Below are 23593 nucleotides of genomic sequence, written 5' to 3' on the forward strand. Positions count from 1 at the left end.
ACAGAAAGACTCCCTTCAGAGGGCATTGCGCCAATATTCACACCTCTTTTCTGATCGTCCCGGGAAAACCAGCATGGCTGAACACTGTATCGACACTATTCCAGAGAGACGAGTGAGACTCAAGCCTTATCGTATACCCGCAGCCAGAAGGGAGGCCATAAGAAAAGAGGTGGAGAACATGTTGGAGTTAGACGTCATCCAGCCCTCGCAAAGCGACTGGTCGTCCCCGATCGTATTGGTCCCGAAACCGGATGGCTCGGTCCGGTTTTGCATGGACTTCCGCGCTGTCAATGCGATCTCCAAGTGCGATGCTTACCCCCTCCCACGCATAGACGAGTTGATAGAGAGGCTGGGGACCGCACAGTACATTACCACCATAGACCTCACCAAAGGATATTGGCAGGTTCCCCTCAGGCCCGAGGATCGTGAAAAAACGGCCTTTTCTACACCCATGGGCCTCTATGAATTCACAGGCTTACCCTTCGGTCTGCATGGGGCACCTGCCACCTTCCAGCATCTTATGAACAAGGTCCTAGCAGGACATCAACAGTACTCCTCAGCCTATCTAGACGACATCGTCGTCTTCAGTCCCTCCTGGGAGGAACACCTCCTGCACTTGAAGAAGGTTCTACACGCCTTGGAGGTGGCCGGCTTGCACATCAATGCAAAGAAATCGACTGTAGGCTTCCTGAAGGTCAGATACTTGGGGTATCGGTTGGGGGAGGGCCTCATAGAGCCACAGGAGGAGAAAGTCAGGGCCATTAAAAAGACTCCTTTCCCACAGACCCGAAAAGAAGTAAGGGCGTTTTTGGGTCTCCTTGGCTATCACCGGAGGTTTATACCCCAGTACTCAGAAATCGCATCACCCCTCACGAACCTCCTCCAGAAAGGGATACCGTCCACAGAGCTCACCCATCCTTCTCCAGCTGCCCTACACGCTTTTCATCTCCTAAAACAAGCCATAACCTCCAGTCCTGTGTTACATTCTCCCGACTTTACAAAGCCCTTCATTCTCCACACTGATGCCTCGGAGCATGGGTTGGGAGCTATCCTGTCCCAGATGTCCAGCAATAACGTAGAACATCCTATTTTGTTTTTGAGTCGCAAACTATTCCCGAGGGAGCAACGATACCCTATAATCGAGAAAGAGTGCCTGGCCCTGAAGTGGGCTGTTGATACTTGGAAGGCTCCCACTTCCTACTGTTCACGGACCATGCCCCCTTACTGTGGATGAGCCCCAACAAGGGGATCAACCCTCGAATCCTTCGCTGGTTCCTTTCCCTGCAACCCTTCTCTTTCAAGGTCAGACATCGGAAAGGGGTGGATAACGGGAACGCTGACTTTCTGTCCCGAGTCCCTATGTTCCCCGACCGGGAACATTCTGGGGATGGGATGTGTGACGGGTCGTCTCCGGACAGCCCACCCGAAGACCCATTTCCCCCTTATCTTTCTCCTTGTCTGCTCTTGCAGCCGGGACCTGTATCACCAGGTCTCTCTCACTTTAAAGCAGAGAAGCGGAGTCCGGAAGGAAAACACCATGTGATCGGGTCACCTGACCCGAAAGCGGAGTTAAGAGACGCGGAAGACAGCAGAGGGGTGTGGGAGACGCCGGCTGCAGACGAGAGATGGATTCCTTCTGAGAAACTCCAGACCTTCATAATACCCCGACAACCTCGCGACGACGATCCTGACCCAGAGCCCGGGAGAGAGTGCTCCGACCAGACGGCCACGCCGAGGACCGAGGAACCAACAGAAAGAAGGGAACCTACTCCGGTACCGCCAGCAAGCGAGCCACGTCCCTGGAGGGGTGTGGCTTGACAAGTCTTGGGGAAACGACTGACGGCTTGACAAGAAAAAGAACCCCCCCCCCCCCCCGGGACTAGAATCAGAAGATCAAAGTCTGACCAAGTCCTGGGCCCCTATCCTGCAGAGGAAACCGACGGACAGTCGCTCCTTTGATGTCCAATCTTTACTTGAGTCTGGAACCTTCTACTTCCTGGACATACAGTTATACTTATAATTTCGTTTGAACCGTTAATAAACAACGTACCACTGAGAACCCTATTGACTCTCTCTCCTTGCTTCTCCACCGCGTCACATAGAGATAGAATCGCATGCATACCACAGTCCACAGCGGAGTCAGTTACATTCAGACAGAAAGACAACCACACGAACACCTGGAAGCACAGTTTGTGCACACACCATAACAAGGAACAATGCAGCTCAACACGCAAAAATATACAAAGAAATTAAATGGCGATGTGGCCAGACAAGAAGTGATAAACCAACAAACGAGATGAATAGACCCGTGAACACCACAACTCGTTCACATGATAGAGACACTAAATTTCTGCACACAATCTATACTCAAATTATTGCGCACATTAGAAAATAGGCAAATAAGTATCCTGGTACACAGACACAAAGGTCAACAGGCCAACCCGCACATCGCCAAGCACAACCATGGGCTCAGGGAAAAACTTAATAACAGACATGCACCGACAGAAACTAGCACAAAGAAACACAATCGGACAGGCACACAAAAACACTCTAACAGGCAGACATATATAAATTGACAAAGTCACAAAGTCAAAAAAAGACAGACACAGTGAAACATCAACAAAAAGACACAGAAATATGAACTCAAGCAGGCACAATCCACAAACTGGCACATGGAGACAAATTCTGACAGTCCTACAAATACAGAAGGACAGGCACATAGAGGCACTGCCACAGAGAGACAGATAGAGAGGCATATACACAAAGATGGACTAAGACTTGAGCAAAGCGGCAAGAACACACTCGAGTACAGAGTTATGTTACGCTGGTTGAAGCCATGGAGGTGGAGATACTGGGTGTGACCGGTAGGGCAGAGCCCATAATGCACCCATGTGGGGTCAGTGGTACTCGGTGTGGCTTGTCAAACATATCCCACGCTGCACCTCTGTGTAGTATCCGATGGTGGTGCTGGCTGCGGCTAGTCGGGCAGAGGTTGTGCTAAACCAGTGTAGAGGCTCTGGCCCTGTGCGGTCTGTGGCCTTTCGGACTCCATCCACACTGCATCCATCTGGAGCCACGGAGGGAATGCCTGATGCAGCTGCACAGCACAAGCCATATAACACAGGTTTAGTGTCCGTGGCGGATATTCAGGCATAGCCTATATTACAGTAATGCTGAGCCTATTGGGCAAGTACTGGCTGCAGCCATCTGGTACTAATGCAGGGCATGCGGTGCCCGTTGAGGCCCCAGCAGGAGCAGACCATCCTGAGTAAGTGTGGTAAGATATAAAAATATGGCACTATTGAGTTGGGTTCAAGCATAAAATCAGCCTCATGATTTATGTTCCACTGGTTGTCCTCTCCCTGATCATTCATGTAGTAGATGTCCTCAATGATGTCCTGTGTGGGATCTCTACTGAGTTTTTAAAATTCCTGGTGTAACCTAGGAGTATCAGACATTCTTGTCTGTACATATCCACTGGCATTATTACTATGACCCTGCTCTTGTCAGCTGATTTTATTATTTACTGGCCAAAACCTCTAGTGCTTCCTTTTCTGACTTAGATGTGATGTGGAATTAATGTCTGTTAGTGTTTCGCAAGCCATCTACCTCTCAGGCTTTTCGAAGGTTGATACCTTTTAGGCTTGTTTGTTTGTTTGGCCCTCACATCGGGCGCTGCTCCGTGGGTCCCCTACCTTCTTTCCAGCCGAGCTTGGCTCCGCATCCTGCTCCTTCCTGCTGAGACGACCGGCTGGGCTTGGCTCCGCCGGTCCGGTAGCCCAGGACTTCATCCCCCGGATCCTTTGGGACAGGACGCTGTCACTGCAAAGTGCCAGGAGGCGCATAAAGCCCCGCCTGGGGCCGAGTCCTTCAGTTGTTTGTTTGCTTGTCCCTCACATCTATCGGGCGCTCCTCCGTGGGTTCCCTACCTTCTTTCCAGCCGGGCTTGGCTCCGCCGGTCCGGTAGCCCAGGACTTCATCCCCCAGGATCCTTTGGGACAGGATGCTGTCACTGCAAAGCGCCAGGAGGCGCATAAAGCCCCGCCTGGGGCCGAGTCCTTTGTTTGTTTGTTTGTTTGTTTGGCCCTCACATCTATTGGGCGCTGCTCCGTGGGTCCCCTACCTTCTTTCCAGCCGGGCTTGGCTCCGTATCCTGCTCCTTCCTGCTGAGACGACCGGCTGGGCTTGGCTCTGCCGGTCCGGTAGCCCAGGACTTCATCCCACAGGATCCTTTGGGACAGGACGCTGTCACTGCAAAGCGCCAGGAGGCGCATAAAGCCCCGCCTGGTCCCTCATCCCACGAGGATGCGTGTGGGACGCGCCGGGCTAAGCCCTGGCAAAGGGCAGGCCGTCTACGGCCATCAAAGGCCGGAAGAGGCCGTGCTGGGCTTGCCCTCTAACATCTGCACCCCGTTACCGGATTGCGGATTAACCCAAAAGGTACATTGGACGGAAAAAGGGGGTCTCTGTGGTACATATAACCAGCATCAGAGCTGCCTTATTTTTCTATTGGCCTATACTGCTTACAAATCTTGTGGGTGGCAAGGGGTCATTCTTTGAGCGAGACTTGTTCTTTCCAAAGTAGCCCATTAGTATCAATGGCCACAATTGGTAAAAATAGTAATAAATCATATCCGATGACTAGACAACATGTTGCCGCGACTCAACCTCTTCCGAGTCTAACAGCAATCAATAAGATGCTCCAAAAAATGATAGGGGTGGTGGCGACAGCAATAGAAAATACGGAGAGGTGATTATCGATCACCCCCAGCTGGCCCCCCCATTACAACCAGTGGGGGACTCTTCTGTAGTCACGGTTAATCCCCTTGATTGTAGTTTTTTTCTCACGTCATCCTTTTATGAACTACCTTGTGCCCAGGCCGCTATCAGTACCACCAATAGTCCACTCCCACCCAAATCCCTCCCGCATGTTCTAGTGGAAAAGGTACCCAAATCCCGCCCCAAAAGCAAGAAAAGTAAAATCCAAAAGAAATTAACTAAAAGATATATACCCCCCACTGTACCCACACAGGTTGTTGACGGCCCTTTATCATCTCCTGTAGGAACCCCTCTTTGGATTACCCACTTATTACTTGATTTTCAGGTCCATATCGAACAGATTATCAGCTCACTTATTAAACCATTGGCATCCAGATTGGATAGACTGGTTTCCACACTTAATAACATTGATCTAGGGAAGGCGAAACCTGTGAGCTTAATAGTAAAAGAAGTTAATGGACTGAACTCGAGTAACACCAACCTTACCATACGAGTTGCTAATGGAGCAGATGGGAACCTTGCTGTCGGGCCAACCCCTGACAGCACTAAATTAATCGATGGTACCCGGGCCTCGTCCAATAGTAACAGCAACAACATTGTACTTGCAACCTCTCAGGCAAAAGGTAACCCAATCACAGGACCGGTTCTGCCTTTGCCTAGTGATGGGAAAGTAGTGGGTGGCCCTAATACAGCATTGAGGGGAGGGTCTAACAAGGGGACAAGAAACCCGGATCAACAAGATTTAGGTAGTATAAATAGCCCATCAAAGGGTTATTCCATGAAGCTGCCCACCATTAACCTACCCCCTGCCATATGTTGTGGTCCTCAATGGGGTTCCCCCCCTAGCATATGGGAAAAGTGAGGATCACAGTGACCTTAAAATAAATGCATACATTGGTTAAGGACCAACAGGCCTTCTCCCCCTAGCTCTTCAGGAGAAATTTTATTTGTTAGAAGAGTCGACTGGATTTGGTCGGGACCTAAAACTCTGACATGAAATTGTGTGGTTATAAACTTTAGGCACAAATGTGCCGTCGAACACATATGTAATGGATCGCCAATCTGGTCGAATACTCAAATCTTCATATTTTTATCCCACTGCCCAGAGAAGAATAGGTTGGGACTTGAGCCCCAGGCAGCAGGGCGCTTACAACGAACCTTCTTATAGTATCCATCAGGGAATTTCATTTTGGGAGGGTACAAGCCCACATATCCCCTTACTCTCCCTATTCCCTCAAAAAAATAGGTTCAGCCCCTTGGAGTTGGTGGATTGACGCCCTGTGGGGCATTACTCTATACCTTCTATGGCTAATAGTACTTATAAACAAGTCGATGAAGTGGAGGGAAAGGACTCTAGCACTGATCCAGTGAACATAAGAATACACCATCTTCGTATCCCCGAAGATGGGATGCAATTGGGGGCACCCAAAAAATTTGTGGAGTCTAGTGCCCCTAATGATCCACCACTTTGTGGTGAGACCAAGGAAAGGATATCTGAGCCTAGAAATCTAATTCCAGGTGTCGGACTTCGCCCAGGCATGGAACGAGCACCATCCGATCCTGTGAGACCTGATGGTAACATAAAAATGTTGTCCTGGAATGTGGCTGGGCTGAAAAATAAATTGCTGTGGCCCGAGTGGGGTTCCTTCATGGCTTTGCACGATATCTGTTTAATGCAGGAAACCTGGGCTTTGGAGGAGAGCGCTATGTCTGGTTTTGCCACCTATGATATCCTGGCTTCAACAGGGGCTAGGGGGAGACCATCGGGTGGGCTTACAATATGGGTGGCCACGTACCTGGGTGTCAGGGCTGTACAAATGCCTACCAATTCCCCAGACGTCCAATGTGTACTTCTAACCCCAGAAAATAGGCCCCAGGTGGCTATACTGAATATTTATTCAAGACCAGTTAAGAGCAGACGGGAGTCTGTTGCAATGGATGCACTAAAAAATGTTATACAGTCACTTGACCCAACAACGGTTTTGGTCATTGGAGGAGACTGCAATTGCCAGTTTGAGCCCTTGGCGAGTATAGAGCAGGGTGAACAGGATGACGAAGATCAGTTCTGGCATGTTCCTGATCCACAGATCCCCCCTGTTAAGGCATGGTCCCCACTGGTCCTACAATTACAATCATTCTCTCTCACAATGTCAATGCGGGCGTGCAATGGGCGGGTGGAGCCTGATAGACCCGGGACAGCTACGTTTAACAGGCTACGCCAAACTTCCATCATCGATTATATAATGATGGAAGTAAAATATTGGGATAGGCTGCTGGAGTTCAGGGTGGTACCAAGATATGATAGTGACCACAATGCCCTCGTACTAACATTGAAAGCTGGAAATTTTGGGCTGACAAATTTGGTGCCCGAAGGAACTATTGCAATCCCGCCCTACATTATGGCTAACAATAGGCGTAGGGTAAAATGGCCATATCTACAGGAGTCCCCCACTAAACTGGCTAAAATATATAATATAGCCATACCATTGATTTCCGAAATGGGGGATGATGCCTCTAAGGGCAGAGCTGTGAAAATTCACAAGCAATTGGCAGACGAGCCAGTGGATGTGCTTTGCTCCGCGGTTGTGGTAAACCCACCGCGGGCTAAGACACACCCCTGGTACGATGCCGTCTGTAGAAAGGCAAAAAAAGAGCTATTAGCATCAATTAAAGCCCAAGATAAAGTAGGTATAAAGAATTCTCGACTTCTCTATAAAAAAGCAATTATAGGGGGTAAGAAGGATTGGGAGTATAAGATGTGGGAGGAGCTCAGGGACACCAAATCCTTTTGGGCCATTGTTGCTACAGGCACTAGCGGGGGCGGTCGGGTATGCGCCCCTAATATAGCATCCACAGTGTGGGAGGCACACTTTGAAGCTCTATATGCTAGCGTCGAATTAGAGATTATATCAGACCCAAGTAGTAAACTCCCTAAGGAATCAGGATTGATGGGGTTGGTTGTTTTGGAACATGGGGAGGACGGGGTGCCTCACCCGCCGGCCTCCCCGGGCTCCCACCATGAGTATCGATTGGTGGGGGCCTTGGGCGGCCGGTGGAGGAGGGAACATAATGAGGTTGGGGAAGTGTGCCATCTTCAATGGCACGAGGTTATTACCCTGAAGGAGGTTGAGTTAGCAATAGGAAGGTTATCTCCCAATAAGGTCCCTGGTTTGGACAAACTGCCAGGAGACCTATTTCGTACCCAACCCAAAATATAGGCCCCATATTTGGTTGTCTTGTTCAATGAGATTCTATCCGGGGACTGATTTGCTGGGGACATGGCTCGGAGCTGAGATCGTCCCCATTTATAAGAAAGGTTGCCCATTATCCCCATCCAACTATAGGCCCATTAGCCTTATAGATACAACCCAAAAACTAATGGGCAGGATTATTCTGGATCGGATTTTGGGTTGGATGGAGGAGAATGAAGTATTGACAATCCTCCAAGCTGGTTTTAGGTCAGGCATTTCCACCCTGGACCAAATAGTAAGCCTGCAGGTTTTATTTTGGAAAACGGCAAGTGTGGCAGCCTCTACCTTGTCTTTGTTGACCTGCGGGCTGCTTTCGATCTTGTGCCCAGGGATAAGCTATGGAAGGTCCTGACAGATCTGGGTCTCCCACCCTACTTCTTGGCCGTACTAATTAGACTACATACTGGTAATTATGCCCGGGTTAGGTATGGGAGGCATGGGGACCTTTCAAAACGTTTCCCTGTTCTGAAGGGAGTACGCCAGGGTTGCGTTTTGGCCCCAACACTATTTAGTCTGTATATCAATGGTCTTGTAGATCATTTGTCTGGCATAATAGACAATGATGCTCCTAGACTAGCGACCGGGAGAGTGCCCGCTCTGATGTTTGCAGATGACACTCTGTTATCCAAAACATCATCGGGCATTTTTTTTTTTTATTATTATTTTATTTATTGATTATCTCAACACAATATACAATATAACCAACATAACCAGCCAGTCTTAGTGGTAGCATGAGAGGATGCATGATGTACACAGGCGCCATACAGGGGTATACAGGTTATCAAACGTGTCTTGTCCATTACACATAGGTCACAACGTGCTAGGATAAGTCCAGGAGTTATCGGGGTTGCACATATTTACACATGTTCATGTAGACATAACGCTTTCGGAGCCACAGGCACTTTGGCATAACAGTGAGACACACACGCGATCATCCGTACAGTGGACCATGGATTGTGTTCCAGTACTGGACATAGGGGAGTCTAAGTACCACATCCGTGCATGAAAACCGCCCCTAGCCACCCCTCCACCCATCACGAAGGCTATCCAACCAGGGTGGCACCCTCCACCTCCAAGTCCTGACGCTCCTGGGTCCAGCACACAAACGGCTCCCAGATATCGCGAGGACGCGACGCTGCCGGCATCAACTCCCAGAACGTGGTCAACTGGGTATGCCCATACGTTACATCAGCCAACCAGCCCTTAATCTTAGGCACCCTCCGCCTACCCCAGTACAGCGCAATCTGTCTTTTAGCGAATAGTAAGAGCAGCGCATGCAATTTGCGCGACTGCGGTGGAGTGTCCTTAACATATCCCAATATGCCAAGCACAGGAGATGGGACATCAGAGCGCCCAACAATCTGGTTGACGAAAGTGAAAATCTGAGACCAATACCGCTCCAGCATTGGGCAAGACCATTCAACGTGTAAAAAAGAGGCAGGGGAGCCCCTGCACCTCCAGCACTCATCTGTCTCCCGAAGTCCCATTCTGTGTAAGCTGATAGGGGTTCTCTAGACTCTATGCAAGTATTTGAAATGTATCAATCGTAACTTGTAGTTGGGAGAGAGCTCAGTGAGCTGCCCACAACAAAAGTTCCACTGTTCCTCAGACAGTGGAGAAGGGAGGTCTTCTTTCCAACACTGGAGGGACCGCGGCGTGATCACCGGTACCGAGTTTTGCATTTGCCGGTAGATACGGGTGACTAACTTGCGTGGAGAAGGGGAGCCCACTACACCCTCCAAGGCAGTAAACGTCGGGGGGGCCTCCGGGAAGCTCTGGCTAAGAGCGCGGCACGCCGCCCGCAACCTGTGATACAAAAATAGCTCAGCGAAGGGCACAGCGTTACCCTCCTCTGCTACCGGGGGGGACATGAACCAGTTGTCGGGGAAGAGGTCTGCAAATGTGCGAAGGTTCATCTGCCCTCCTGGGTGTCTAGAAGCTCCATCCACAATGCACGGCAGCAACGGATTATGCGTCAGGGAAAGTGAGGGGGCATAAAGCAACGGGACTCCAGCCCTCTTGCGCAGTTCCTCCCATGCCCATTGTAGGGTCCCAGCCGTATCCACCTCCCCTCTAGGTCATTTCTCTGTGGCACAGATTGCTACTCTCAGCGGAAGTGGTGCAACAGCGTCGCGTTCCACCGCCACGTGTGGCTGAAAGGGAGTCGGGTGGATCCAAAAATGTAGATATTGGGCCTGAGCACAAAGAGCGTATAGGTTCATATCTGGGGCGCCCAGACCCCCCTGTTTCAAAGGCAGTGTCAGCATGTCCCAAGATACTCTTGCCTGCCCTCCCGCCCAAGCCAGCCCGACTAGATGGGATCTCAGGGTGCTAAAAAAATGAGACGTGAGTGGAATTGGTATGTTTGCAAAGAGGTAAAGGAACTTAGGCAATATGATCATTTTAGCCACCGCTATCCGCCCCGTGAGGGACAAGGGCAGCTTCGCCCATATCTTCACCTTTTCCTCCAGCCATGTGATCGCTCTCCCATAGTTAAGGTTCCAGATCGCCTGAAAATCTCGACTGATCCATATCCCTAGATATTTTGTCTCCTCTGCTTCCCACCGTAGGGGGTATTCAGAGGATACCTTTGCGGTGTTCTCAGTTAGGGGAAAGATCACCGACTTGGACCAGTTGACTGAGATGCCCGCAAGGCCCTCATAGCGAACAAACTTGCGTAATACAGGATTCAAATTTTCGTCCGGATTAATAAAATAGAGGATCACATCGTCCGCGTAGAGTGATATTAGGAGGTTTCTAGAGCTGAATCCTATGCCTCTTGCCGTGTGATGTTGCCTTACTCTGGCAGCCAGAGGTTCCATAGCTATGGCAAACAGCAGCGGGGAGAGGGGGCAACCCTGCCTCGTACACCGCGAAATGGAGAAAGGCTCAGAGACCAGCCCATTCACCCTCACCCGGGCTCTGGGCATTGTGTATAGTGAGCACATTTTTTTGAAAAGGAGCGGGCTAAAGCCCATCCTTCCTAATCTAGTAAATAAGTAGGGCCATTCAAGGGTATCGAAGGCCTTCGTGGCGTCCAAAAACACCGTCACCGCTCTAACATCAGGGTGTAGATAATGCAAGACTGAGAAGACCGTGCGAAGATTGTGTGAGGTTGACCTCCCAGGTATAAAACCCGATTGATCAGGAAGCGCTATGATAGGCAGCATGAGTTGCACCCGGTTCGCAATCAACTTGGCAAGGATCTTCACGTCCACGTTTATCAAGGAAAGGGGCCTATAGGAGTCCAAGTCATCAGCTGGTTTATCCGGTTTTAGTAACATAATGATCAGAGCCTCACGCATAGATACTGGCAATATGCCCGTCTCCAGAGCTTCTTCATATACTGCTAACAGTCGAGGAGCCAGCTCCTCAGAGTATGCCTTATAAAAGGCCGTGGTTAAGCCATCCGGTCCTGGCGCTTTATCGGGTGGCAAGCTCTTTATGACCTGTGCTACATCTCCGGCATGGATCGGGAGGTCCATGTATTCTCGATGCTTGTTATTAAACCATACCAATGCAATTGAATCCAAAAAGGATTCCAGCCCGTCTGGACATGTTGCTTGGGTAGTAGTGTATAGTTTAGAATAAAAATCTGAAAAGGCCCCTAGGTTCTCCCCTTGCCCTCTAACCTGGTCGCCAGATTTTGTGCACAGTTCATGGATGTATGTCGCAGATCTCGGTGCCCTTAACATGCCAGCCAATACCCTGCCCGGCCTTCCACCTTCGCCATATCGCCTAGCCTCCGCATATTTGCCCAGGAATTTGACCTCGCGCTGCGCTTCTTCCGCGTAATCTAATAACTTAGTTTTCAGCAAGCCCGCCTCATACTCTTCACCAGTGACCATGAATTTTTGTTTGAGTTCTTTTATATCTGCCTCTAGTGATGCAAGGGTGTTCCTAATAGCTTTTAGCACTCCAGCCTGTCTGGCGATGCATTGGCCTCTAATAACAACTTTAAACACTTCCCATAGGGATGCCTCAGTATCTACCGATCCAGCATTGAGTTCGAAGTAGTAGGTAATATCCTTTTGAATCCCCTCCTTGAACGCATCATCTAATAGAGCGTGGGGCGGGAGGCGCCATGCAAATGCTGGGCGTGGACCACCCAGCATCACCAATTTCAACAGGCAAGGGGCGTGGTCAGAGAGTGTACGGGGCATGTGTTCCACAGCCACAGTCCACAGGGCAGTGTCCCGCGACACCAGCCAATAATCTAAGCGGGACCAAGTGCTTCGGTGAGCCGAAACACATGTACCCTCCCTCCGCTCCACATGCCTGCTGCGCCAGATGTCAATGAGGTCGCCATCTGCTATTATTTCCTGGAGAGCTGTGCTCGCCATCGGGTTAAGTGCTCGGGCGGCTCCTTTTCTATCCTTTGTGTCATCTAGGACCGCATTGAAATCCCCTCCCCAGAGGATTGTACTGCAGCCAGTAGCCCGAACCTGTCCCCAAACCTTGTGGAAAAAGGCGGGAGAATCAATGTTAGGACCATAAACTGCCACAATAGCCACCAAGATACCACATAGCAGGCCCTGCACAGGACATATCTTCCCTCCGGGTCACCCTGGAACAGCACCTCCCTCCAATCCAACCCACGTCTGATCAATACAGCAACCCCGCGAGCATAGTTGGAGTAGATAGCCGAATAAGCGTGCCCCCATCTAGCATGGCGCAATCGCTGGGATGGAGTGGCATTTAAGTGTGTCTCCTGTAACAGGCAAATATCCACATTGTGACGGACCAAGTAAGCATGCACCAGTCGTGACTTCCTACAATCATTCAACCCCCGAACATTCCAGGTCAGACAGTTCAACGTTTTCCCTACGTTTTGCATATTCCGCTATACAGTAAGAGGGAAGATCAGCATTTTGACAAGACCCATTCCAAATGCAGATGACCCCGGACACTCATCATACAATATCGGTACTGGCAATGAACAAAAAACAGCAAACCCCTCCCTCCACCCCCCACCCACTCCAACCCCCCAACCGGGTTGTAGAATACCCCTCCCTACAAAGAATCCCCAAACATCATGAAACAAGTATGGGAACATTCCCAAGGGGGTCTGGCTATGCCGGCCACTACCCTGCATCGAACAGGGTGGCCAGAATATCTGCGGGGGATGTTTACCGCCCAGGACCTATATACCCGAAAACAGAGAGTTATTATAGTGGACATTTGGGTTCGGAGACCGGAAAAATGTAGCTACCCGCCACAGTGGGCCCCAGCCCCATTGCCTGGCCGCCCACGTTATCAGTCACCAAACAACAACAGCACACTGCACTTGTCAATCATTATCACTTAGTTGGCTCCCAGAGGCCGCCGCTCCACCCCGAGGTCCCTTAGGCTTCCCGCCACCCACATGCTTGGCGAACTTCAGAGCAGCCTTAACGTCAGTGAATATGTGGGCAGTCCCCTCAAATGACACTTTCAATTTGGCAGGGTACAATAGTGAGTATGGGATCTGCGCCTGTAGGAGAACCCTCTTTGCCGGAAGAAATTCTCTCCTCGCCACCTGGACAGCCAGGGTGAAGTCAGGGTGGAAGGAGATGTTATTGCCTTTGTGCGTAATGTTGCCCCTTTCTCTGGCCAGGCGCAAGATGAGGTCACGGTCCTGGTAGTTCAAAAGCTTCGCAATAATAGGACGAGGCGGCGCCCCGACAGGAGGCCTCTGTCCCAATGACCTGTGAGCCCTTTCAACCACAAATACCGCAGATAAGTGCGGATCAAACAGCTCGTGCAACAGGTCAGTGATGTAGGTTTCCATTTTTGAAATTGCCGTGGTCTCCGGAATACCGGTAACGCGAAGGTTATTACGCCTCGATCTCGCTTCCAAGTCCTCGTTTTTAGCTCTGATGACGCCAAGCAGTTTGTCCATATGTAGCAACTGGTCCTTTGTTTCAACTTGGAAGTCATGGAACCCCGTCTGGCGCTCCTCCAGCCTGTCCAGCCTCGATTCGTGGGTGGCCACTTGCGATTTCACAGAGTCCAATTGAGAGGTTAGAGTATCCAATTTAGTGTCAATGTTTCGGAGGCTCGATCTCATCTCCAGCATCAGCGTTCTCAAATCTTCACCCCCGTCCTCAGTCGCGGGCTCTCGCTGATCTTCCACCGGGGTGTCTTGCTCCGGTTTCACCTGCCGCGTGGCGCGCTTGTTTTCAAAAGTCAGCTTAGGCATTTTAGAGTAGTGCTTGCCCATTGCCAGGGAGCCACAGCAATGTCACACAGAGAAACGCGGCAGGGGCGCCGGTACCGGGAAGTGCTGAGCCTCACCGACGTGCCGCACCTTGAGCAGTGTACCTCCTGTCGAAACGCAGTAGTGGATAGGGGGGGGCGGCAGGAGGACCAGCCGTCACCACCTATGGAGCCGTCCCCAAGGCCAGCCACCCCCAGCAGTAGTCTTAACTCCACCACGTGGCGAGGTCTCCCCGTTCCCACACTCCACAACACCTCGGGGGGGGCCCTCCAGCGGTGCCTTTTCAGAGCCCCTATTACGTAGTGGGGACAGCCCCGCAGCGTCGACTCAAGCAGGGCGAGGAGTGAACAATTAGCCAGCTACGGGCACAGTATTGTAAATAGGCAGGTAATGTCTCCGGCGTCAAAAACGCCAATACTCACGCCTGCAGCTGACCCCAAACCAAGACTCTGGGTCGCCGATCCCCCACGACGCAGCCTCTCGAGCGCGCCATAATCGACCCCGGTCTGCAGCGGCAGAGATCCAACCAGGGGAGGGGAGCCGCGCCTGTGTATGATCCCAGATGTACCAGGGGCCACCGCCAGCCCGGCCACCGCAGCCTGCAACAGCCCCCGCGGCAGGCGCAGCCTCCAAGCGCCGTAAGGTAAGCAGAGTTCACCACCGCTGCCCCCGGTGTCCCACGACGCCTCTCCTGGCAACCAGGCACTAATGGCGCCCAGCCGAATCTCGTTTCCCAGGCCAAGTCCACCACGCTCCCAATGCGGCAGCCGCACCACACCCCAGTCACTGACCGTGTCTGCCCGCAACTCCGCCTGTCTCCTCCGCAATCCGGCTCCAGAACCAGGAATCCTCCTACGCCCCCTATGGGCATGCGGAGCTCACTGGGCCTCCCGATCACCGCCTCACCTTCGTGGACGCCAGCCGGTGCTCCTCACAGTTGCTCAGCCCTCCGCAGGCCGCCGCGCCACCGCTCACCTTCACAGGCAAAAGGAGCAGCACGCGTCGCAGTCGTGCACTTTCCGGGGGGCGAGGGGGGTATCCGGTGCCAGGGACAAGCAGTCTCCAGACGCTGCAGTTGAACCTCTCCTCCTCCGGATGCAGGCCACGCGCTTCGGGACAGCCTCTGCCTCAATTCACCCCGCCTCCCGATGTCAGCTCCACAGCAGCCGCCGGTGCCCTCCACTGTAACCGTCAGCAGGCTCCGCTCCGGTCCGCCCGAGGCGAGGCGGGTATGAAGGATCTCCGCCAATGCCCCACCACTATAGCAGCAGTTTGCGATGGCCTGGGCCGTTCAACATCACCCCGGAGTGCAGGATTGTTGAAGGATCGATGTCCGGCCGGCGGAGCTCACTCAGAGAGCGGCCATTTCGCTGCGCAGCAGGCCACGCCCCCAACATCATCGGGCATTCAGCGTATTCTGGACGACTTCGCGGCGTTCTGTGCTTCGCGGGGATTGGAGATTAACTTGGATAAAACCAAGTTTATGATCTTCAATCCCCGAGGCAAACACGCCCGAACCCTGTCCTCAATTGTATTTCCCTGGAGAGGGTCAAAACCTTTGTTTACCTTGGCATAACCATAACGGAGAATTTTGATTGGGGCTTTCAAATTTCCAAATCTGCTCTCAAGCTAACACAAATAATTGGGGGCATCAGCAAAGTTCGTAGAATATCTGATCTTAAACCGGTTTCCCCGGCCCTTGAAATCTATCGAATTCAAGCTAGAATGGCCTCCATCTACGGCGCTGAATTTTGGGGCCATAAAAATACATCTAATCTATTGAGGGTGGAGCAGAATTTTATTAGGAATTTGGTAGGATTACCTCTAAGCACACCACTCATTCCTCTGCGATTCGATCTGGGGCTGGAGTCGATAGAGGAGATTGTAGCTGCAAGACCTATGCTCTATTGGAAGAGGCTGTGGTCTGTCCCCGAATTGGCTCCCTATAGAGCAGAGTTTTTGGAGATTTAGCCCTTGCTAAAATGTAAAAATATCCCATGGTTGCTCCATATTAGGGCTCTTAGTAAGCGGGTAGGTATGCCACAACTTTGGGAGACACCTGAGCTGTCTTGTCCGGGGATGCCGAAATTGAAACTACAAACCCAGTTGAGGAGGCAGAATCTGTTAGCCCTGCAGACATCGGTAACCCGGGGCAGGCTGTCCGCTGAGTTCCTCCTAGTAAAAATGGAACCCCGATTCGAGGAATTCCTAGATGCAATACAACCTCCCCTAACGAGGAAGTTGTATCGCCAACTAAGGTATGGTAGCCTGCCCATTAGGTCTTTTACCTCTAAATGGTCCAAATCAGATGGGGAAGCTTGCCCTGTATGTAACCATAAAAGTGAAGACGTTCCCCACGTTATGTTTTTTTGTCCTGCATATGTAAAAATAAGGAAATGTTGGTTAATCCCACTATGTAGGAACTTTGGATTTCGCCATTGTGCGCAGGCCAGTCGGGTCTTGACTTTCGATACTTATCCCCTTGTTGTTTTTTCTGTATCCCGCTTCCTATATGGCATGTGGCGCAGAAGGCAAATCTTTGTATAACATATGTGACTGAGTATGGTTGTTTTTATTTTTTCTTCTGATAACTTTTGAGTTTAATTCTTGTTCTTAACAATTGTTGTTTTGTATTGTTTCAATCTCTTGTGCTCTGTATGTATTTTATTTGCTCTTTTATGGTCTTTGACCGAAATAAAGTTATCAAGAGAGAGAGATACTTCAACACGCATAGTATTTGTAGGTGGATTAAAACATAACTTTCTTCTTAGACCGGTGTTGATCTCTCTCTTTACACTTGGTTTATTCTTGAAAAGTATTTTAAAACGAATAACATGTGAGAATTCTGCCAGTTTGTTCTTTAATTCAAATAGGTCATGTTTCTGTGTGTGGACAAATTATAATCTTTTTTTAGCACCCTCAATTGTTTCATTCAATACAAGGTCACTCGGGTTAATTACTACACCCTTCCCTTGCTCGTCCTGATTGTGGGGATGGTTCTCTCTGTTGTTGAATACCCCACTGTGCTCTGTGATCTTTTCTCCTTTTTCTGCCCCTCCCCCACCTCTTGATTAAAAAAGGCAGTGGCCGCTGAAGCCATTGTAAATTCCCAAAATGGGTTTGTAAGTGGGGTCCTAGGAGGGATTCCAAACCATAGGGTTTGTTGGTATTGCGGTGGGCCAAAGTATTGTTGTGTGTGTGGGGGGGATCTCTTAGAGTAACTATCTGATTTCTCTATTTTCACTTGGGAATCAGGTTTGGAATAGGCAAGTACCCCCTCCACAGAACTTTTTTCAGGTCTTTTAAAAAATGTCTGCATTTTTGATGCTGTCAGGTACTCCTTAAACTCATTGATGACCTTACTGGTTTTGTCAGATATTGAAACCTGTGTTTTAAAGGACGTCTCACTAGTTTTGATTCTTATCCATAAAGCATTGGACATTTTTTTGGCTGTCTAAATGATTAACACTAGACAGTCCCAAGTGCATTTCCATGCTACTAGGGAGCAGTTGTTTCTGAATTCAGCGTCTTCTAAAAAGATTTGGTGTTCATTTGTCCCAATAAGGCCCCTTGGAGCAGCATTCCCTCGTGAATACTCCATCATTACTGTACTGTCTTTATCTGTGTATGTTTAAGGTCTGGTAATGTCTCCCAATCGTTTGCGTTAGAGATAATTTGTTTAACTGAAGTGTCACTTAAAAGAGGTGGTGCAGAAAGTATGGAAGAAACCACATTGTTGTCAAAGTCAAGGCCTTTCGCCGTGGTTGAAAAGTAACCTGTGGGACAATACTACTAGGAATTGAGCAAATTGTCTCATGTAATTATTGGAGCTGAGCCGCTCATCACCACATCCAATCTCCACGGGGTAGACAAGAGGGACTCTTTAATCTTCCATATGGATTACACTACCCATAGAAGTCACATGGGGTTTCTAAAAAGAAAGCACCTTCTCTTTCTGACATGGATTCCTACTGGAGCTCTGATAATATTTAATCCACTACCCTTAGGGTCTCTTCTTGTGAGATACTTGCATAACGTGCTTCCACATTCATGCCAATCAGTAATTCTTCATCTGAGTTGTACCTCAAGTCAGAGAACATCAAGTAGTTTATTTCAGTTCTTTGAGTAGGTTGGTGTCCTTCCCACTATGGGTCTCCAGAACCAATCACAAAACATAGAGAAAGTTTCAAGGACTGATCCAATGCCTTAGACAATGGTTCTACCAGTGGGAGGAAGAACCTCTGTATGTAGCTTAGGCAGAATGTATAAATTTGGATCCCAATCCTGTATCCTCCAGGAATGTTACTTTCGCCAATACTTCCCTTGCAGGATCTTTCTGTAGTTTCTTGCAACTTCTTTCTACACTTAACAGTTTTAGGTACTCTTTCCGGTACATATGTACAGGGAGGTTGACAGTCGCAACCCCTTTATCTGCTGGATGTATAATAATGCATTTTGCTTTTCAAAGTTCAGTAATCACCTGCTGTTCATTTGTTGTAATGTTGTGAAAGTAGTTGTGTTGTTGCGTCTCTAATTTATCTATTGCCTCACTCACTGCTTCCTCAAAAGACAACACTCCAGGTGGCATCAGGCGGGTGGGTAGGTGGAGTAAATGTTGATTTTCTCTTAAGACCAGTATTCTCATCAGCATCATCTAATATCTCCTGATCCATAAAGAAAGTTGGAGACAAACTTTTCTGAAGAATACTGTAATCTCCGCTAGTACCCTAAACAGCTCACCTCTTGGTGTTGGTAGAAAGCTGAGGCCTTTGTTGAGATCCTTGATCTGTGTCAATCAAAGTTTTCTCACCAAATTGAGTACTATATCTTTGGTATCAACTAGTTCTTTCTGATGCTTGGTCCCTATTCTCCCAAGTGACTTTCTGCTCTTTCCCCTTCCTAAAAAAGGGGGGAGCTTGGTTTTGCCAGGGGACAAAAGGCGTATTTATTGTTTGTGGGAACCCATAAAAGTTGAGCCACCCCAATGTGGATCTTGAAATCTACCAGGGCCATACGACCTCTGTGGTGGTATACTGCTCCATTGACCTCATCTTGTTTAGGGAGCTTTCTTCTTTTCAGTTGTGTGGAATGTCTCAGAGAATTGGACTGTATGTACTCACATCCTCAAAGGCCTTACAGGAGACACTTTTTATGACACATAAGAAGAAGATGAAGTCGAGAATGGTGAATATGTGGTGCAATTTAGTCTTGACCCTGCTCCAATCTGAACAGTCTAGCCCGACCTCCCAAGACAGGTCATACCCAGACCAGAACACAAGCAACCTATGGCTGGTTTATCCTTAGTTATGGGCTCATCAGCCAGGCACAGCTTGGTTCCAGTGATAGTGTGCATAGGACACACGTCTGCTCATACCCGTCCCACTTAGGATTGACACAATAAAGTATACAAAAAAGTGATGGATGGAATGGTTGAATTAATCTCAGTCACTGGTAATTACTAGGGGCTGCATCCTAATCCATTGTTAATTTGCACACCATGTTACATCAATTTGGACCCTGCTGTATGTAAATCAGTCTTGACCTAATTTTTTCACTACTGCAAGGCCTACCACTCACATGGGACAACATTGGCGTTACCTTATTATATTTAATAAGATATAATTTCCAAATGGGGGTAGGTGACTAGTTCATGTGTAGTGGCTTTGGAATTGTAAAGAAAAATCATAACCTATGGTGAAGTTGAATTTTAGATTACAATTTTGAAAATGCCACTTTTAGTAAGTTGTGAAGCTAAAAAAGGGGGTTACGTCCTATATTGGTAGCCAGGTGGGCGTGAATAAAGCTTTGCAAAAAATAGAACCCAGCAGCCATTTTTCTTTTGCTGCTATATTTTTCAGCAGTCTAGGGGCCAATATTTATAATCCTTGGTCCTGGCTACATTATTTCACCATGATTTATACATTTTTTAAGGAAACATTTCACAATTTTATGTCTGAAAACATGTGGTGATACACTTTCAAATAAATATTACTCTGTACTGATTTTCAAATGGTCAAAACATAAAACATTCATAAACAATACATTTTGATAAATAAAACAGTTGTGCTTAAGTTTAGTACCTATGTAAATCAAAGCAATTATACTTAAATTCAGTGCATGTGTGAATCCTACAAACAATTATAAAATTACATAACTTTATAATTTATACATCTATTCTATTAAGGAGCACTCTCATTGAGCCCAAAAGGTTTCCTCTTTTAGAGAGTTGCTCTCCTTGAGGAGAATAATCGGTATCTGTGGGGATAATTCAATGTTCATGTTCCCTCTACAGATTCTGAGATTAATTTAATCAGTCTCCATCAAGGTGGAAGAAAAAAGAAAGTACAGACGCATTTCAAATCCCTGTTCTACTCAAGGGATTATCTTCAGGGCAATAACACGGTGTAATCTGGAATTAATAAAGAACAAATTAAAATATTCTGTATTTCGTGTCCCTTCTCTCTATCACCGTTTGTTCAATGTGGGGAAAAAATTCTGGTACCGGAGTTGCGTTGGTAAACAATCTTCCTGACTTAAAGGTAAATTACATTTCGGGGTTCTTGGTTTTGTCACTTTTTGAATGCTCAAAAATGATAAATAGACAGTGTTGTTTATTCTTGTATTTATACTGAATTAAAAGAATGTTTTGCAAAAAGAAGAAATTCATTTTTGGCTTACTTAAAGAGTTGCTTTATGCCGGAAAAAGTTTGTGTTGTAGCAGGCCTCTCGGTTACACTGTGAGCTTGTTAAACCAAAGCTGCTGGTTGTTTTTATACTCAAGTTCGATTTAAAGACTTCTGCAATAATAAGAAGCAACATTGTATTTTCGTACAACTGTTCCACGTTGAAACAAGGTTGTTTTAATTGAAAATGCGAGACAGCTCTCGGAAACTTACTCAGAATTGCAACATTGTGTTGGAGTTCTGTTTTGTGTCTGTTAAGGGCCCGGTGAGCCTGCAGCGATGCTTGTAAATGAAGTCTGAGACGAAAGAAAGGAACATCATTTGTGAAGCCTGTTTGTCAAAAGCACAGGGGTTTATTAGATGTACTGCTTCCATTCACTTACTTAGGATTTGCTCGATAAACTTTACGGGCGTCCTCTGAGTTTCAGTTACTCTGCCGGCTGATTTGTCGTTTCAGTTTTTCCGGTTTGTAGCACATATTTTCTACTTTTGAACAGGAAGTGCTTTATTTAGTGGTTTCTGGGCGATGTAGTTCGAAATATTGCATGTCTTCCGCTTGGGAAGTCCTAATGCACATTCTTCGAGTGGTGATCTGCTAATTTATAATTTTATTCAGTTCGGACATTTCGTTTAACCCTTTCTGGGTACAAATTAATTTTAAAATTGAATATGCCTCTTTTTTCAGTAACATGGTTTCCACATTGCCACCCAGTGGCGGTTGTTTCAGTACAGATAACACTGTCCATACAAAGCCTTTTTCTGAGTGTTTCTTTTCTAGAAAATGAGACGCCAGAGGGGCTGGCAGAACCTTTTTCTTAATCCTGGAATGGTGTTGCACTATACTTTGGTTTATTTGCTGGTTTGGTTTCCCTATATATAGTTCAGGGCATGGGCACTGAATTGCATACCCTGTGTTTTTGGTTTTACAATTTGAAAACTCTTTGTGAGTTTATTTTATTGACTCATGCGTGAATTCATAACCTTCAATTGTGTTGTCACAAACGGACCAATTGCCACATTTATGGGGGCCCTCGATGGGTCTCATGTTCCATTGCGCTCTTAGGTCTTTTTGTTGATGGATGATGTGAGATCTGCCCTTATGATTTTTTGAACAATGCTTTTACTTTTTTCCATTGCGAACTATGGTCGTTCAAATGGGCATTCTAATTGCATGAAGAGATGACAGTTTTTCAAAATCGTCTGTCAAAATTTGTTGGTGTGTGGGCCAAACGTGGAGCCACAGACAAGTTTGTCTATAGGTTTCTTTTCTTTTTGATGAGCAGCTCTTCTCGAGGCATATACCATGCCCTTTTTGTCGCATGTTTAAGCATTTTTTTGGGGTAGCCTCTCTCTTTTAGTTGGTCACAGAATACCCCTGAATTGATCAGGAAATCTTCTTCTCTTGCACAATTTCTTCTGATCCGTAATAGTTGGCCATAAGGGAGGTTGTCATTGAGATTTCTTGGATGGAAACTTTGGTAGTGTAAGATTTTATTTTTGTCCACCGGTTTGCAATTTAGGGTGGTCATCAATATTTGTTCATGTGGAATAACTTCAACATCGAGGAAAATCAAGCACCTTTTGATTTTAGACATGTGAATTTAATGTCACGGTGTCTTGTAGTTAGCCATCCATGGAATGGTTAGATTTCGTCTTCTGTGCCATTCCAAAGGCACCATACGTCATCTATATACCGGTACCATTGCTGGATATGTTTTCCAAAAGTGTTGTGATTGATGATAAATCTTTCCTCAAAGCGTGTCATAAACAGCACAGCCATTTCTGGGGTGAAGGGACACCCCATTGCGGTTACTTTGATCTGCATGAAGAATGTTTCATCGAACTTAAAGTAGTTTTTTCTTTGAGGCTAATGCTGATAGTTCAATTATGAAGTCTGTTGGTACTTTGTGGGGCCTTTGTCTAGTTTCCAAATAATATTCCATTGTTTGGAGGCCTTACTCTAGAGCAATCTGGGTATATAGTGAGATGACATCAAATGATACCATCCATTGCAAAGCAGGGTCAAATGTATGGCCTTCTATTTCATTTATGAAGTCCGTCGTATCCCTTAGATAAGATGGTACTTGATCCATAAAGGGCTTCAGGAAGACGTCAACGTATTTTGCAATAGGTACCAACACTGAGTCGCAACCGGAGACGATTGGTCTTCCGGATGGTTGTGTGGGGCTCTTGTGAATTTTGGGGAGAAAATAAATAACTGGAATCCTTGGGTGTGTTTTATTGAGGAAATCAAATTCCTTTGGGCCTAAAATTCCTTGCTCTAATCCAACTTTTAGTTTGGTGGAGATCTCTCCTTCTTTTTGACGTGTGGGGTCTTCCTTGAGCTTTCGCTACCATTCTTGGTTTAAAATTTGACTCTTTGCTTCAGCTAGATACATCTCTTTAGGCCAAATGACAAGGGCCCTCCGCTGGCTTGATAATTATTGTGTCATCTTTTTGTAGGTCTTCTTGTTGGTCCCTATTGATGTTCCTGTTGATGTACGATTTTCTGTTTTCCACTTGGCTGATAGAGGACTAAACCGCCTGTTCAATGGCGGTTACTTGTTTTGGAATACTGTATGGTTCAGGATTAAAATTTGATTTTTTAGTTAATCCTGAAGGTTCAGTGTTGCCCATATTTAATTTTCCGTGGAAGAACACTTTAAGACTGATCTTACGAA

The 23593-nt window shown here is 47.7% G+C and overlaps 1 long non-coding RNA gene across 2 annotated transcripts in view; it reads right to left on the bottom strand.

Annotated features, from left to right (window-relative positions):
* The window catches only part of LOC146862550 (uncharacterized), a 61279-nt gene extending 39904 nt beyond the window's left edge, over nucleotides 1–21375 (bottom strand). For both annotated transcript variants that reach the window (XR_014978475.1, XR_014978476.1), the window contains exons 1-3: nucleotides 21296–21375; nucleotides 21126–21208; nucleotides 20908–21026 (exon numbers count right to left, since the gene is read on the bottom strand). This is a non-coding gene — a long non-coding RNA (uncharacterized LOC146862550). The remainder of the gene's footprint in view (nucleotides 1–20907; nucleotides 21027–21125; nucleotides 21209–21295) is intronic.
* Nucleotides 21376–23593: the final 2218 nt, after the last annotated feature.

Source organism: Triturus cristatus, chromosome 2_2 (assembly GCF_964204655.1).
Source record: "Triturus cristatus chromosome 2_2, aTriCri1.1, whole genome shotgun sequence".
Classification (NCBI taxonomy): domain Eukaryota; kingdom Metazoa; phylum Chordata; class Amphibia; order Caudata; family Salamandridae; genus Triturus; species Triturus cristatus.